The sequence below is a fragment of the Schistocerca nitens genome, chromosome 3 (assembly GCF_023898315.1).
Source record: "Schistocerca nitens isolate TAMUIC-IGC-003100 chromosome 3, iqSchNite1.1, whole genome shotgun sequence".
Taxonomy (NCBI): domain Eukaryota; kingdom Metazoa; phylum Arthropoda; class Insecta; order Orthoptera; family Acrididae; genus Schistocerca; species Schistocerca nitens.
Genome location: NC_064616.1, coordinates 786,183,395 through 786,202,783, shown reverse-complemented (window position 1 = coordinate 786,202,783; position 19,389 = coordinate 786,183,395).

The following is a 19,389-nucleotide window of genomic DNA, read 5'->3' as shown; positions in this document are numbered from 1 at the left end:
GGAATCACTTTCCACGGACAAAAACCTAGATGATCCGCCGACCTGGCCAGTGGTGGAAAATAGTACTACGACTCTGGAGCTACCGAACGCGACAGACATTGACGGCAGTAAGATGGCAAGTGATTCCCTTATTGTACCGACCGAAGCGTTTGTTCCGGCGGAGCGTGAGTCAGTGCCATCTTCTGACAATGAAGGCCATGTACGGAAACAGCGATCACCGAAACGCCGAAAGCGCCGTCGTCGGACCGTGTCGGAACACAGTGGTTCGCATTCGGCCGGGGAAGAACAACTGACCACTCAAGAAGCCAGCCGCGAAGCTGAGGCTGTTTCCACTGACTCCAACCTTGCAGAACAGACAGAAAAACATGTAGCTTTCGACCATCAGCCCATTGACAGAAACAGTGAGCAGCGGGAAGGTACCAGTGCAGGCAGCGAAGTCGCCCGGTCCCTTACTATCAAACATTCCGAGGCTATGGAACATGAACAGACATCCGCGCCCGCTTCGTGGGCCGAGGACGTCGAGACACAAGATCCCGATCCGCGGCCAGCTGAAGCGTCGCCGGATCATGCCGCATAAGCAGCACAAGGAGGACCGCGTTTGACGGGGGGTGACATCACTTCCGATGTTCGCTTCTCTCCAACTTCAACATGGATAACCTCGCCCAAACAACGCGTTGCCAGGCTTACCGCCTGGCGACTATGAATATCAATATGATCAGTTCTCCTGTCAAGATCCAACTTTTGAAAGAAACCATACGAGCCATGGGAGTAGACTTTGCTTTCCTACAAGAAGTGAAAACGACTGCACTCCCGCACTTTTACGGTTACGCCACACATGTGACGCCCGGTAGCCCTGCAGACACCGGAGTGGCAATATTAGTGCGTGAAGGTATTGAAGTTACCGACGTCACTTTTCTTCCCTCCGCGCGAGGAATAGCATTTACGGCACTCAACACCAGATTCATTAATGTTTACGCGCCGTCGGGTACCACAAGACGTCACGACCGCGCCAGATTCTACTCCACAGATGTCGCTCCCCTTTTCCTTGGACGATACGACCACAGCGTCTTCGCCGGCGATTTTAATTGCGTACTTCACCCCAAGGACCAAATCCCACATTACATGCCTTGTCCGGAACTGGGTGCGATGATCCAAGAACTTCACTTGAGCGACACGTGGGAAAAAGTCCACGGTAACCGCTCTGGCCACACTCACCTTACCAGTCATTCGGCCAGCCGACTTGACCGCATATATGTGTCACAAGATCTCACACAAGGTGTGGTGGACGCCGAACTATGGCCTCAAGCCTATTCCGATCACAGTGCCTATATCTGCACTATACACCTACGCCCCCAACAAGTCTGGCGCAGCAATGGCTTTTGGAAGCTCAACATAACTCATCTCCAGGACCTGGATTGCCGTCGGCAAGTTGCAGCAACGTGGACTGACTGTGAACGCCGCCACCCACGGTACACCTCGACCCTGGAGTGGTGGCTCCTCTGTGCCAAACCAGCAATCCGTAGGACACTTACGCAATATGGCAAGGACGTGACTGCATGGCATCGACAGACCCTCGATTTTTACTACGCGGCACTCAGGGACCTCGACGCCTTACCCCCTTCCCCGGAGAGACAACATGACCAAAGCAGAATCAAGGCTCACATACTATCATTGACGAAGCGCCGACTAGAAGGTGCAGTAGTCCGCTCGCGACGGCACGACCGAACGGTTGCAGAGGAACCCACTATGCATCACGTTGTGGCGGATAAGCGCCGACAACGCCAACATTTAATCACACAACTCAGGACACACGACGGTCGCTTATGTACGACCCAGGCAACCATAGTAAAGGCGGTGGGGGATCATTTTCGTCATCTTTACAAGGAAAGAACCGTCGATGACGAGGCCACTACTGAAGTGTTACAGCAGGTAACACGTACTATCGACGAGGCTACCGTGAATGCACTAACAGAGGAAATCTCACTCGAAGAAGTCGAAGACGCTGTGGACAAAGGTGCGGCCAATAAGTCTCCTGGCCCTGATGGATTGCCCATCGAATTCTACCGGACTTTCCGTGACATCATGATGCCTCGCTGGGTTATAATGTTCCGCGAACTTATGTCTCCAGACTGTGTTGTGCCGCCAGCGTTTGTAGAAGGTCTTCTCATACCGGTACACAAGCCAGGTGGAGGGCTATCGATTAACGACTATCGGCCGCTTACAATGCTGAACGCCGATTACAAGATTTTCACCAGGATTATGGCGAGCCGTATTAAGACGACTTTACCGATGATCCTCGCTCCAGAACAGACGTCGCAGGGGGGAGAAGCCAACATACACATGGCCACCGGTGACTGCAGGGACTTAATAGCGATCGCTTCTGCGTGCCGTCTGAGAGCGGCGATCGTCTCCGTCGATTTCAACCGCGCCTTTGATAGAGTGCACCACAACTTTCTCCTACGAGTGATGGGCTGTATGGGATTCCCCCCGGGCCTCATCGACACCCTACGGCGTCTTTGGACCGCAGCCAGCTCACACGTCCAGGTCAATGGAAGGACGGTAGGACCAGTACCCATTAAGAGGTCTCTAAGACAGGGTTGTCCCCTTTCTACCTACCTTTATGCAATCGCACTCGAGCCACTCCTAGGGGGCCTTAACCACCGCCTATCTGGCATCACGCTGCGGGACGTCACCTTTCGCTATAGGACATACGCTGACGACCTGCTACTGCTGGTTCGTTCCAATGACGAAGTTCGAAGCGTACTAACCTGGATTGAGCGATACGGACAGGCCGCAGGCAGTCTTCTGAACATCAACAAGTCGGCGGCGTTGGATATTGGGCGTGGTCTCGGACCGGAAGCCCTCGCTCCCCTCCCACCAGTTTCTGATCTGAGATATTTGGGAATCACGTTCAAGAAAGACGTACGTAAAACAGCTGCAGCAAACTACCGACGGTTATTACAGATCATACGCGCAATGGTGCGACAGAACCTGCTCCGGGACTTGAATCAGCTACAACGTGTTGAATACCTGAACCTCTACGTGGCATCAAAACTCAACCACGTGGCACAGGTCCTCCCACTACCGCTGCAGATAGGTCGTCGGCTTCAGGCGGCCTTCAGTTACTACGTTTCCGCAGGTCATATCTTTAAAGTACGATACGACACTCTTACCCTCCCAGTGCACAAAGGAGGACTGGGATTGGTAAACGTCAGGGCGAGAGCAGCTGCCCTTTACATGAGCAACATGAGGAAACGATGGAAAAGTCAATATACCTCTCTCACGGGTCGTTTACTACAGGTCCTGATGCCAGTCTCTAACGTCCCGCCGGTGTCGGTAGCGCACGTCGCACCACAGCTCTCCCATATGTCGACCTTCATTCTTGATTACAGCTATGTCAGCTCGAACTTCTCCGCCACACGTCCACAAAAGGCGAAAGATTTTTATACCAACCTTATGCGGGCTGTTCCCCATAACGTGGTGGAAAACAAGTACCCTACGGTTCACTGGCCAAGAGTGTGGAAAACGATACACCACAACTTTCTGTCATCCACGGTGCGTTCGAAGTGGTATCAGATCGCCAACAAAAAATATGCCACACGACAGCGACTTCACACAATTGGACTGGCAGACTCCCCTTATTGCCCAGATTGTCACCATTTGGATACCGATGAACACTGTTTTACTTGCGCATCATCGGCCGGAGTTTGGCGACTAACACAGAAGATATTGGCTTGTTACCTCCGGGTCACACCTGAAATGATTGACCCTCAGACCCTACTCTGTCCCGATGAAACTTAATTTCCGGCTGCAAAATATCATGCGCTTACATGGTTCAAAGGACTTACCGTCGCCTACATCTTTAGCGACGGAGAGAAAGAGCAGCTTGATTACTGGTGGTTCCTACAAAATGCTCACAATACCCTCGAACGCACACCGAAATACCTACGCTGTTCGCAAATTATTTACGCAGCGTTTTCGTTAACCCCCCACTCAGCTGGGGAGTGCCAAGCTGCGGCTAATGTTATGTGCCGCATCACACTAACGGCTGAACGTTCTGCCTTGTCAGCCATGAGCGAAGGAAGAGACAAGCTGCTGCAAGGATGCTGTTCTCCTTGAGGCACTAGCGAAGCAGAATGCCCTTCAAAGCAGATGCCCTTCAAAGGCGCTATTGGAGATATCAGATAACGATGGCGAGGCTCCAAGTGGAACCAGTTACATTATTGAAGAACCTTTTAGTTGGAATTACATCAGTGATTTATATTTTTATTTTTTTGATTACTCTTTTATACCACCTTTGTTGTTAACACTTACTTGTAACACTTAGTTACTAGAATTCTCATTTGTACAAGTTACCTAAATGTAATCATATATATATAAAAAAAAGCGGTCTAGCGCTGCAGCCATGGACTGTGCGGCTGGTTCCGTCGGAGGTTCGAGTCCTCCCTCGGGCATGGGTGTGTGTGTTTGTCCTTAGGATAATTTAGGTTATGTAGTGTGTAAGCTTAGGGACTGATGACCTTAGCAGTTAAGTCCCATAAGATTTCACACACATTTGAACATTTTTTGGTAGTTTTCAAACGTTTCAAATCGTATACGCCAACGGCCAATGAAGCATAAAACGTGACTCACCTGAAAAGGCCTCCTGTCGTCACTCGGTGGACGTCCAGTTGCGGTTTTGGTGTGCAAATTTCAGACTTCGTCGCTGATGATCAGCAGTGAGCATTTTTCATTTTCGTCTGTAGATTTTCTTGGCCGTGAGAGAAATTCATTCTAGTTCGGTTGCCTAGTGTGTAGACTGTTTGCCGTTCCGTCGACACCGACCGTTGCCCGGAGTACACCGTCTTGGAGGTCGTCTACACTTCTTACCTCTCAATTCAAGCTGAAAAAAGCGATCCCTTGCCGCAAGACAACTAAGCTTCTAGTTAACATGTTGAAAAATCACTACTTCAGAGTGAACGTAGGTCAGTCTACGAGTAAATCCTAATCAGTAAACAATGGGCTCCCACAGGAATCACTGGTGGCTCCCCTTCTCTTCAACCTATACACGAGTAACATGCCAGCAACTAAATCGCAAAAACCCTGCTATGCAGATGGCATTGCAATAGCCACTCAGAGCAAGACATTCTAAGAGGGGTAAGCTACTCCGTCAGCGGACCTTCAACTTCTTAACCAGTATTATATGAAATGGAGGCTCTGCCTAAATCCAAATAAAACTGAGGTAAGCGTATTCCACCTGAACAATCATGAGGCAAGGCGAGAGTTACAAGTAACATTCTTCAATGAGCGATTGACGCACACCAGCCATCCAAAATATCTAGGAATCACTCTTGACTGGTCACTAATCTATAAAAAAACACATAGAAATAACCAGTCTAAAGATAAAAAATCGAAATAACATATTAAGAAAGCTGACTGGAACCTCCTGGGGAGCTCAAGCTAACACCCTACGTACCGCAGCACAATCTCTTGTTTACTCGGTGGCAGAATACTGCGCCCCAGTCTGGTAAAAGAGCACACACACGAAAAAAATAGATGTCCAGCTTAATACCACCATGAGGATTGTCTCTGTCTCTGAAGATATACCTATACGAAAAATATTGGACCATCTACCAACTACCCGCCAAAAATCCGGGAAACCTATATGGGAAGACGAAGTCCTCAAATTCCCAGAAAGGTACGACATAGCAAGGGAATGGAGGCAATACTGGTCGCTGAATAGTCACCATCCTCTCATCACTGCTTTTGATCCTTCGATACCGGTGGAAGGAATGAAAATGCCCAGAAGAACTTGGTGCAGACTTAATCGTGTGAGGACTAACCACGGCAGGTGTAAGGCATTCTCCACAAATGGAAACTCACTGATGACCCACGATGCGACTGTGGTGTAGAAGAACAAACAATCCCTCACCTGATCTTCGAATGTCCTGCGAGGAGGTTTGAAGGAGAATGAAGGGATATCATGAATGCTACTCCACGTGCTGTTCAGCGAGTGACCTGTTTAGATGTGCACTTGTAATAGCTGTAGTGGCTGTCTCCCTAATCTTTCGCATATTGTTCTTTGCAATCAATCATTTAATAATATATTTGTAATTCGTTTATTATATTAATTAATAGTATGTGTGCAATTTTACTCTGTAGATGCCGTACGCTAAATAAAAAAAAAAAGCAGTGAGCATGAATCCATGAATCAGGCGTCTGCTGCGGAGGCCCATAAGCAGGAACGTTCGCTCAATGGTCGTTGTGGAGACACCATTGGTAGCCCTTAGGTTCATCTGGGCCATCAGTTGCTCAACGCTAGCATGTCTATTAGCCCGTTCACATCTCCACAGCCGTCGTTCACACCTATCATCTATGCCCCGTGGTGCAACACAGTTGCCACATCTCCGTGTTTGGATAGTGCCATTTTGCAATGCACGCTATACTTTAACTAAAGCGGTTTACAAACTTAGCCATTTCGGAAATGCTTCCATCCTTAGCACTAAAGCCAACGATCATGCCGTTTTGGACGTCAGGTAAATCGCACCGTCTCAGCATTACGACCATTACTGCACTGTGTTCCTCTTTCCCCCCGACACACTTTATACGCTCTCAAATGATTCAAATGGCTCTGAGCACATTGGGACTTAACATCTGTGGTCATCAGTCCCCTAGACTTAGAACTACTTAAACCTAACTAACCTGAGGACATCACACACAGCCATGCCCGAGGCAGGATTCGAACCTGCGACCGTAACAGCAGCGCGGTTCGGGACTGAAGCGCCTAGAACCGCTCGGCCACAGCGGCCGGCTATATGCCCTCCACAGCTAGTGATGCCACCTGACTGTTAGTCGTTACTGCACGTCGCAGTGCGTTGGTCATATTAAAGTGACTGAACCTTTGAATTTCATTTCATAGTTAGTCATCCCTTTGCATAATTAGTGGAAATTTGTGATTACCTTCACCAATTGAACCACTGCTGGGTCAAAAATTAACGTTTATTAATTCTTTGTGCGCAGTTGAACTAGTAGTTTTTCATTGGGCAGAGATCTAAGTAGTCAACTAGCTAAGATCTTTAATCCCTCTTGAACAGAGGGGGGTATCGTAAAAAAAGATGTAAAATATAATATCATTCCACATTTCAATAAGAAAAATATTATGCTAGTCATAGTTCAGAAAAACTCTCATGTGAAGTGGCTAAGATGGAGAAACACGAGGCCGGCCGGCGTGGTCGAGCGGCTCTAGGCGCTTCAGTCTCGAACCGCGCGACCGCTACGGTCGCAGGTTCGAATCCTGCCTCGGGCATGGATGTGTGTGATGTCCTTAGGTTAATTAGGTTTAACTAGTTCTAAATTCTAGGGAACTGATGACCTCAGATGGTAAGTCCCATAGTGCTCAGAGCCATTTTTGAACGAAGCACGACATTGCAGACACAGCCGTTAAAGTCATTCAGTCTTTTTGCAGTCAACGCAGCTCTTGTAAAGTAATTAATCACAAGAGGCATATTTAAAAAAGAAAACTGTGAAAAGTTACAGCAATATATGGCAATGGTCGTTCGAGCAGATAAGGGAATACGACAATCATTATTAACGAAGATCACTACATTAGAATTGCGGAAAACGAAACAAATGAAGATCACAGAGACCTGACTGAGAAGACTGGTCTCCATAAACTCATAGACAGCTCCCAATTTATTCATAACGAATAAAATTGGTTTAGATGAAATACATTCGCAGTTGTGAATACGCGCAACCACCAGCTGTATAAGAGAATAACAGCAATGATAATTTGTGTCGGACCGGGACCCGAACGTATATTCCCCGCTATACGAGAACGGTTGCCTTAAGGGGCTCCGGAAAGGCTCAAAATCATGAAAAGTTCAATTTTTACTTTTTTTGCGTTTTCTGAATCTGCAGACTGTTACCTTTTAATAGATATATAATTTATTCAATTCCGAAGACTACAACTATTTTTAAATTTTTTTTGAAATGTGTTCTACATGGGCGTGACCCACTGTGGCGCTGTTAAACTGCTGTCAAATGGTGTTATTATTAACGTCCGTGTTCATCAGGTACATTTTAGTGATGTGAGATAAAGTATGTGTTGTGGCTAACCTGTGATGGTTCAATATATATCGCTGGTGTGATTGTCGATTGTTTCATGTTTATTTACTCTGTCGTTATCTCGAAAATATTCGTAATTAATTCTGTTTCTTGAGTCTCTGTTTTGTTGAAGTATAATAATGAGTAAAAGTAAAGTTATTAGAAATCCTCTGAAGGCTTTTAAGAAAAGGAGAAATGTTGGAAAGCCAAAGGTATGTGTTATTACTGTAAACAATAAAGACGATGAAAATCCCCAACATAGCTTGTGTCCCAAAGAAGAAGACAGTTGGTGTAAATGTAACAAAGGATTGCTAACTGGTGAAGTGTACACTCATAAGCATAGTCTGCCTCATGCAATAATGGAGGTGATAAAACCTATTTTCAGAGACTTAGCAGCACCTGAACTGTTGAAAAAGTGTATTCACGGAAAAACTCAAAACCCCAATGAAAGTGTAAATAGTGTTATATGGTCGAGAATCCCCAAGACTGTATTTGTTGGAATAGAAACACTTCACTTTGGTGTGTATGATGCTGTTGCGACTTTCAACGATGGCAACATTGTAAGGTGCAAGGTATTTAGAAATATGGGAATGAAGATAGGTTCTAACATGGTACGAGCGATGCTTGCTTTAGACAAGGAACGCCTTCGGGCTGCAGACAGGGCTGTAAAGAGTCTAGAAATACAAGCAAGAGTAAACAGGAGGAGGAACAAGAGGAAGCTGGAGGAGGAGTTTGCAGAGGATGAAGATAATCCATCCTATGGACCTGGAATGCACTAAAAAGTTAATCCAATCTTTGTCGCTCGATTCCCAAAACTTTTATTTTCTCATACTAATTACATGTTTTCTAAGGATCTTCCAAACATATTTGTTTCAAACTTTCAGTAAATGTTACACAGTACCTTCTGCATAATTTAACACAGCCTTTTTCCAAAAAACTGTATATTTCTGAATATATAAATAAAAAATTGCAAAAAAATGTTGTGAATTTTCATTACAATTGAAAAAAATCATCTTTAATAACTGAACTAAAATTTTGTAAAATCCCTGTGTTAAGTTGTAGCCCATATTCCAATAAATAATCTGTAAAAAGTTCAACTTCCTACCTCAAATACTTTGTGAGGAAACATGTAATTTATAAGCGTTATTTTAACATTGCAAGTATAGGGCGTTCCGGAGCCCCTTAATCGCTTTGACTGTCCATGCACGACTCATAGCCGGACCCAAACTTCTATATGTCGTCGTCCACTCTCCACAACTAGTTCTCGTATATATTAGGTAATTCCGGAACAGTGGAGAGACATTTTAATCGAATAAGATATTTCAGTACCTGTGTTATTCCGAACTAAGATGCGCTGTAGGCATTGAGGCGACGACAGCTGTTATGAAATACATGAAATGTATTCGCTGTAGCAATTACGAACAACCATCAGGTGTAAAAAGGAATGCCGACAGTGAGATTTTGTCGGCAGGAACATAGCATCGTTAACAACACAGGCACCGAAATATCGTGAAAATAGACTTGCACGTTCAGGACCTATTTTGGCGTTAAAAACTGTTATGAGGTTGCAAATGTGATCAAGGATATACACATACAAATAATGTGGCGCAGGTATCCTTACGTTTATAACACCTCTACAGTAATATCCTAATAAAAGAAACTATTGAAATTATTAAACGTAATCTACTGACCTATAATAAGTATAGTCATGTCACATGAATGACTGGGAGACACCGAAAAGAAGGTTCAGCAGACCGTTTCGAAAAGTGTTTTCCATCTTTCGCACACGTAGCACCCTTCCCTCGCGTTGTGTGAGCGCTGTTTGTTGTGTAAGCGTAAATCCGAAGTGTAGGTGACTGTAAGAGGTATGCATGTAGTGTCGTGTTGTATATGTTGGATGATGATGATAATGATGATGACGATGAACGAAGGAAGAGGGTGAAGTCCAATGCCGACACATGGCCTGCTCCTCTCGAATAGCACCAAAGTGCTCGCCGAGCGTAACGTTCCCATCCGACAGGTGGGTAGCTATCAGCAGTGTCGCACTTCATGAGGGACTGCGCAGGGGTTTGGAATTTAACCTAAGACATTTGGTGGCAAGACTGGTGATCAGAGACAAGACGTCACCACACCTCCTGTCCCCTCTGCCGTGAAGGCAAAGGGAAAAACTACCAATAACGCGCGGCGGCGGCCATGCGCGAGGGTGCTTAACTTCAGTGATCTAACGAGAAGCGGCGTAACCACCTTGTCAGATTAATGCTGCAGAATGTAGGAAACTATCAGGTCTACAACTTTGATTCCGCCGTTTTGCAATAGACGGCAGTAGCGGCACGTGGGGTTCGGGTGGTTGGTCATAGGTGTAATACAATAAGATTTGGCATCTGTAAACATAATGCCATAAAAATATTAGTAGATTTGTGATTGTATCATAAGGTTATTCTCGATTAAGTACGTCAACTTACGTACCCATTTTTCGCCATTTGTGGGAAGTTTTAATTTTCTGCTTTAACATGAAGAAATCTGCGGCTGTGGCTCTTAAAGTGCCACCTCACCAATGGTGAGGGAACTATTAGTGGAAGAACGTGCAGAGAATGTTTTCAACGCCTTAATAATGGTGATTTTGAAGTCGAAGACCGGCATGGTGGTGGAAGACAGAACGTTTTCGTAGCTACTGAAACAGACGAAGACAGTCACAGGACATCATTATCGAAAGTAATTGATACGTTCGAGCACAGCGCTGAAACACAGACGGCCACAATACAGCGATAGACACGTAAAGGTAATTTTGCAGCAGGTCAGTGCTCGACCCCATGTCGCAAAACCCGTCAAAATATATATGGAAACGTTGAAATGAGAAGTCCTATCCCTCGTGCCGTATTCTCCATACGTTGCTCTCTCTGACTATCACGTTTTTCGATCAGTGGCATATAGCCTGGCTGATCAGCACTTCCGATCATATGAACAAGTGCAAAATTGAATCGATTCATGAATCCCCTCTAGGCGCTCAGTCCGGAACCGCGGGACTGCTACGGTCGCAGGTTCGAATCCTGCCTCGGGCATGGATGTGGGTGATGTCCTTAGGTTAGTTAGGTTTACGTAGTTCTAAGTTCTAGGGGACTAATGACCACAGACGTTAAGTCCCATAGTGCTCAGAGCCATGAATCCCCACAAAATACGCTCAGTTCTTCCACCACGGGATTCGTATGCTATCCGAAAGATGGGAGAATGTAGTGGCCAGCGATGGGCAGTACTATGAATCATACGTTTTTCACAATGAAGCCCCGAACTTCGAGAAAAAACGGCGGAAGCAAAGTTGTAGACCTAGTATTTGAATTTTTTTAAATCCGACATCAAAAAATAATTAATGTAAAGTAATGTATTTTCGGGAATACATTATTGTATTGTGTTGTACACACGCCGAATGTCAATTTTTGGGATGGAGTTCCATGCCTGTTGCACTTGGTCAGTCAGTGCAGGAACGGTTAATACTGTTTGTGGATGACGCTGGAGTTGTCGTCCGATGATATCCCATATGTACTCGACTGGAGACAGATTTAATGATCGACAAGGCCAAGGCAACACGTCGACACTCTGTAGAGCATGTTGGGTTACAACAGCGGTATGTTGGCGAGCGTTATCCAGTTGGAAAACACACTTTGGAATGCTATTCATGAATGGCAGCACAACAAGTCGACTCACCAGACTGAAGTACAGATTTGCAGTAAGGATGCGTGGCATAACCACGAGAGTGCTCCTGCTGTCATACGAAATCGCACCCCAGATCTAAACTACAGCTGTGTCGAGCACGCAGACAGTTTTATTGCAGGGCTTCAACTGAATCTCCTTCTAACCAACACACATCCATCACTGGCGCCAAGGCTGAATCAGCGTTCATCAGAAAACACAACAGACTCCCACTCTGGCCTCCAATGAGCTCTCGCTTGACGCCACTGAAGTTTCTGATGGTAGTGGTTTAGGGTCAGTGGAATGCACGCTACAGGGCGTGTCTCGGAGCTGTCCTTATAGTAACCAAGTTGTAACAGCTCTTTGTGTCAATGTGGTGTCAACGGCTGCTCAGATTGCTTCTGCTGATGGAGTACGATGCGACAGAGCTGTAAGCCGACCGCCGGCCGTAGTGGCCGAGCGGTTCTAGGCGCTACAGTCTGGAACCGCACGACCGCTACGGTCGCAGGTTTGAATCCTGCCTCGGGCATGGATGTGTGTGATGTCCTTAGGTTAGTTAGGTTAAAGTGGTTCTAAGTTCTAGGGGACTGATGACCTCATATGTTAAGTTCCATAGTGCTCAGGGCCATTTTTTTTGTAAGCCAAACACGATAGCCTTCCCTTTTGGTAGAGCTACAGGCCGTTCGGAGCCCAGTCATCTCGCGACCGTACATTTTCGTGATAAGCAATCATGTACAGAGGCTACATTCCTGTCAAGTCTTCCTACAGTATTGCAGAAGGAACATCCAGATTCTCGTAGCACTATTACACGATCTCGTTCAAACTCAGTGAGGTGCTGATAATGTCGTCTTTGTAGCATTAAAGGCATTATTGGTGAACATCAACTGTCTACGTTCAGTCACAAAGGTAACTAACGCTCAAGACTAGTAAAGCATGTATTTAAAGGAAACCTTACTTGCATCTTTATAGTGGCACTACTAGTGCCACTCTTATGCGACTGGTAAGAAATTTTAATAGACGTCATCTTTCACACGTAGAAACACGCGTACCAACTTTCCCCCAAGTCGCACAACTCCTTCTTGGTGTTGCGATTTTTTTCCGTCAGCGTATATTTTCAAAAAGATGGTCTTGGGATGGTTAATAGTCTGGCTGGCACTTTGGAAGAACTATTTAGATTTGAAATTTTCGACAAGTTTCTTCGCATAATTGAAAAAACTAATTACTATAAACGTTATGCCAAAGATTTTTATTGGTGGTAGAGGTTGACACCAATGATGTTACCGCATTTGATGAAAGAACAGGCAACATGCATTCAAAAATAACTTTTACCACAGAAACATGGGAATGGAACTCCATTAACTACCTAGATCTTACTATAAAAAGAGTTAACAACAAACATAAATTATTGATTTTCAGAAAATTTTCATTCACTAATATAATCAATGTCAGTTCATGCCGTCCACCACAATATGAAAAAGCCTCAGTGATTCACCGGTTCTTTCATTTACCTTTAACCGACAACGACTTAAGTAAAGAGCTCATCGTTTTAAAGCTAAATACAACTAATGGTCTTTCTGGAAATTATGTTAAGGTGTCCGTGCAGTAGGATAAAGAAACAAAAAGAAGTAGCGGGCAAACGCACACTCACACAAAAAAAACAGAAGTAATAAAGAAAACTGAAAACCATTCCAGTGAAATTTTACGGCAATACGTCACAGCAAATAGAGAAACGTTTTAAAAAATCTTATGTTAAATCTGGTTATCAAGTTAACACCACTGTAGAACTTGGTGTAAAACGTAAGTGCATATTGCAACTTTAATGGCAGTGAGCTACACGGAATTCAATGTAACAATTGTCATAAGTATTATACTGGGCAAACCAGCCGCTGTTTTAACGAAAAATTTAAGGAACATCTACAGCCACATAATAAAACTGCCATGGGGTTACACTAACCAGAAATCGGTAATATTGTAGGTAGTATTGATAAGAGTATGCGTATTCCTTACAGGACGCAAAAAAAGGTGCGCTCTCTATTTGTTGTAAGATCTTGTCATATATAAATCCAAAAATCAGGAGCCACCTAAACGTATACAATGGGAAAAGATATTTTGTGCCCCATACCTACTTTTTTGTTAATCTGGATTTTCCACTTTACGCGAGTGGTTGCCTTAACCATTGTTTTTTTAAATCCTGAACCGCCTTTCCTTTACTTTATTAAATTTAGAATTCGGGCTCTTCCGCGCAGAAGGCGGCGATATTAACCATTTTTTATTGCCTTAATCGGTTTTCATTAAGGAAGCAGAGCAGCTATCTTCAGGCCGGTGGAGGCAAGGTGGGCAGAGGTCGAAACCCGAGGCCTGGCCACGATACCTCCCCATTCCAATCCCTGAACCACTCCCTCCATTTTCTATACAACAGGAAGGCAGATTAAACAAAACATCTTTATTCGTAGAATGGTGCCCCTCTAGGAGTAAAGTAAGTAATAAAGAACAAAAAACAAATCTAAAGCATAAATGGAATATAAAGGCCGTCCCTCTGGCAGAACCAACATTAAACATTACACCCGCTGCTACCATCGATCAGCATATTCATAGATCCTTATAACCCGCCATAAGGGCCGGGCACGTCTTCTCAAAGAAAGAGTTCATATGGTTCTGTCACTTGTTCTGCTCCATTTCGTAAAATTGACATGCATATAAGGTTAACTTCTCATGCCTGGCCCACCACAACTGTGGAGACTGTCCAAGAAGACCACCCAGAAAATTAGCAAAGTATTGGCGATAGCGCGAGTGGTGTCGTAGACGAGTGAAGAGTTCCAGTAGGAAGGTCCGAAACTCGAGAAAGTGTTTGCCACCACCACGGTAAAGATAGGATATAGTCAAACCCTTGATCCATATCGCAGCATTCATCTTAATAAATGGATAAAACGTTATATCTGGAAGGGATGTCAGAGTCACTGCAGTAGGGGTCGTTTGCTAAATGAGGGCCAATATGAGTCTCATCAACCTCCACACCTCCACGGAAAATCACATATTGAATGTAGTCTCTGGCGATTCATGTGTTTGTGGTTGACCACCAAATATCAGTTCGCTCTAGCGTCAGACTCGAGAAGAGCACCATGCACTAAACGCCAGACCACTAGCCAAATAACTGACTGTAGACGGCTTTCACTCGGATTTCGGGGGTGGCCTCGCATCATGAGACAATAAACTTCATGGGCCCTCTGCAGCCGCTCACTCAACAGGTCAGTGATGACGTAACTGAAGTCCACAAAAAACTCTTTAAGGTAATGTAGTGTCGGCGAAACATGCACCACTGCAATCAGTCGTTCGTGAGAGATGGGGGCCAGTTCTTCAATCAGACTTCGTATGAAGCTGCACTGTCTGTGATTCTTCATCATCGTGGCTCCATATAAATCAGCTGCTATAACCTGCACGTTGACCATTCTGAGACCTCCGTTTATGGTAGGGAGGGTGAGTATATCGTATCGCACTTTGATGATAATTCCTGCACTGGTGAAGTACCTAAAGACTGCCTGTAAACTGCATGCTATCATCTTCAACACTGGGATGACCGTAGCCAGATGGGATATCCTGGACGCCAAGCAGATGTTGACATAAGGTACTTGCTGGACCACGTTCAAAGATCGAAGGAAGCTGCTATGGGCATCCATACGTATGCCTTGTAGGACGCGAGTGTAGGCAACGTGTGCTGTCTACTGACTGTCTCGCATAAAGATAATCCACAAACATTTGATCGTAGACCAAAGTGTATATGGGGCCAAGCTCACTTCTGGGAGGCCGCTGCTTACGACCATCGCTCCAGACTTCTCCAAATTCAAGTGGCTTCCGGCTATGGCACTGTATTTGGCAGTCCAGTTCAGTGATGTTTGGATTCTCGTCTGGTGCACGCACTAAGAACCCAGGTCGTCCGCATATACATGACAGACGACGCGAAAGTCCCTCGACGTAAGTCCTTGCAGCTGGCATTGTATTCCATGTAACAGTGGCCCCATGGCAGTGGCACACATAACGGCCGACAGGTGGTAACCTTGCCTCACAGAGTGGAGGACAGTGATCGTGCCCACAATGCATCCACTGATAGTAACCTGTGTAGTTGTGCCAAAAAGGAGGCACTTGATGATGTTTATGAAGGACCGGGCAAAGGCCACCTGCGGCAGAATCTTTTCAAGATAGTCGTGGCATACTCTATTGAAAGATTGGTCAGAGTCCACTGACACAAAGGCCTTGCGCATGTGGCATGCTTCCACCAGTGTGATGATTTCACAGTAATCACTGAGCGCTGTCTGTATGTTGCTGTTACCACCAAGGCATGTCTGGTCTGTAGAGACGATTTGGTGCACGACACTCCGAATGCAGGTGGCCAGAATCCTTGTAAAAATCTTTAAATCGCTGTTGAGCAATGTAAGAGGCTGGTAATGATCAACTCCCGTTCTAGTACACAGGTCGGGGACCTATGTAAGGATGCCATCGACAAAGGCAGGTGGCATCTGCATTGGAGGGTTCATCAGTTCTTGGTACATCATAACCCATTGTCACATCATCTATCATGGAACATACGATAAAACTCTGTTGGGAGACTATCTGGGCCTGGCGATCTGTAGTCGCTCCTGTGTGGAGGGCGTCGCCGACGTCCTCCACCGTTATGTGTTTCGTGAGGGTCGCCCCTACATCACCATCGAGAGTCCGAGGCAGCAATCGGAGGACCTCAGCCATCTCTGTAGCGTATTGGTATTCTGCAGAATAAAACCGCCGGTAATGATCCAAGAAGGCATTGGTGATATTCTTTTTGGCAGTCAGTTACCGGCCATCCTGCATATCCAGCATGGGGATTAATACTCTTCAACATCTGTGACGTTCACGGATAATGTGATGCATGGCCAGCGGTTCACCTCCAATCCTGTCTTGACTACGTGCATGCACAATCGTGCCCTCGGGACGACGTTGTGTAAGCGTAGTGAGCTTTGCTTGCAATCGACAAACCTTAGCCTGACGTCCTGGCGACGGTGGTTGGGTGGCTATCTCACACAGTAGCATAAAATGATATTCCGTGGTGTGCCGTCGCCAACACTTGGAAATTCATGAGCACACGCCGCAATGGAGCGTTTGTGCAATCGGGCCTCCACTGGATCGTCGGAGGAAACGTCGGATGCCGCCTCTCACAGTTTCTCCAGGTCTCCACTATTCTCTGCCGACACTCTGGATCCTCGAGGAGAGCTACATTCATCTTCCATGTGCTCCTACTCCACCACACCCTCTGTCGCTTGAGGGAGATAGTGCAGAAGTAGGCCTCATAATCGATAAAAGCCGCCAGCCATATCTCAGTATCAAACGTCTCAGCTGTAAGTCCCTTGGAGACAAAGACACAGTCAAGGCCATTCGCCAAATGTCCGGTAACAGACGCGTTGTCGTCAATCCTCGAGGAGAGCTACATTCATCTTCTATGTGCTCCTGCTCCACCACACCCTCTGTCGCTTGAGGTGGATAGTGCAGAAGTAGGCCTCATAGTCGATAAAAGCCGCCAGCCATATCTCAGTATCAAACGTCTCAGCTGTAAGTCCCTTGGAGACAAAGACACAGTCAAGGCCATTCACCAAATGTCCGGTAACAGACGCGTTGTCGTCAATACCTGACCAGGTACCGACGAGGCGAAGGTCTTAAACCAGGCGTTGCACTTCCCTGCTCGAGCTAAAGTGTGGTATTTGATACTGTAGCAACAGGACACAACTGAAGTCGCCCCCTAGGATAATATGATCGTAGCGTCCCTCGAATAAGGGTGCGGCTCTCTCCGTATAAAATCTTGAACGGTACCAGAGGGGGCATACACATTCACAGTCCTGACGCCCTGATATGTTATAGCAAGTCCTAGCACAGACAGTAGGTCACACCATCGATCACGATGCCTTCCTTCAAGAGAATGGCCTTACCGCTGCTATTATCTGTGCTCGGTGCTTTGTAAACGTCGTATCCATAAATAGACGGGAACTGGTCGAGGCGCACTTCCTGGGGGAGTGCGACGTCGAGATCACTCGCCCGCAACATGTCACGAAACATCTACAGCTTGACCTCGAAACCGATGGTACTGAAGTTGGTGGTACCAATCCGGTGGGTCTGGCATCGGGAGGTGGTATTGTCGGTGTCTGCTGGAAGAGGGAAGGTGGAAGACTTGAAGAAGGCCCCGCCTTCAACAACGGGTTCCCTCCTATATCCATTGGCATTTAACTGTCGTCATGTGAAGCAGCTGCAACTGCTTTAGCTACTGCAGCAGATGTCACGTCCTCGACATCGTTGGCCCACGAAGTCAGATTAGTGTTGCTTTCTTCCCTCGGAGTTAATGGTGTGGCTAAAGGTTGCAGCACTGCCGTGACAAGGTCAGATACTGAAGCCATCAACTGTCCATCATCCAGAAGCATGGCACTTTGAGAGGTCTCCTTCGAACAAAAAAAAAATGCTTCAAATCTCGCTGAGCACTATGGGACTTAACTGCTGAGGTCATCAATCCCCTAGAACTTAGAACTAGTTAAACCTAACTCACCTAAGGACATCACACACATCCATGCCCGAGGCAGGATTCGAACCTGCGACCGTAGCGGTGGCGCGGTTCCAGACTGTAGCGCCTAGAACCGCTCGGCGACTCCGGCCGGCTCTCCTTCGAATCCGCTGCCGAATAAATACTCTCAGGGGGACCGTATCTTCCCGCTGGGTACTGTCGCCAACGTCAAGATCTTCGTCTTCTGTTTACATCGTCCTGCAGGTATCAGATGGAACCAGTCGACGTTTCTTCCGTTGCTTGGGAGCCCGTAGTTTTCTGACATGAGTGTCGGTATCTGACAAACTCTCTGAGTCGTTGACATAAAGGACAAAAGCATCGATTCTCACCATCAGACCTGCGGTGCCCAACCTCTCCTGTAGGGCCGGTTCCCATTCGCATTGCAAGGCCGATACCCAGGGGTTTCTCTGGCAGTGCAGTGTCTGTCAACAGACGAGGTCGGCCTGTACGCTTTTGTGCTGCACGTGTCCCTTCACTATAACATCAGAAACAGTGGACCTAGGGATATTTAGGAGTGTGGAAATCTCGCTTACAGACGTATGACAAAAGTGACACCCAATCTCCTGACAACTTTCGAAGTCCGTGAGCTCCGCGGAGCGACCCATTCTGCTCTCTCACGATGTCTAATGACTAATGAGATCGCTGATATAGAGTACCTGGTAGTATGTGGCAGCACAATGCGCCTAATATGAAAAACGTATGTTTTTTGGGGTGTCCGGATACTTTTGATCACATAATGTGTAATATTGTTACTATAAACCATTTGGTGCCTAAGGATTAACTTTAAATTAAGAATTTGTCCCGGACTGGAAATTTTTGGTCTAAAGCCTTCTTGGTGCTCACAAATTTTAATTTCCAGCTGTTCTTGGACTCGATAAAGTAAACATTAATACAGAATTTTGTACGTGAGTGTGAGAAGAGAGATTTCTCGGTAATTATTAACATCGGGTCTACCGCCTTTTTATGTACTGTATGAACTACGGAGGTTTACTGTCCTCAAGTATTTTCTCAGTTTGCCAGATATGTCCTATTAGTCGAGTGATCTGTTTTAT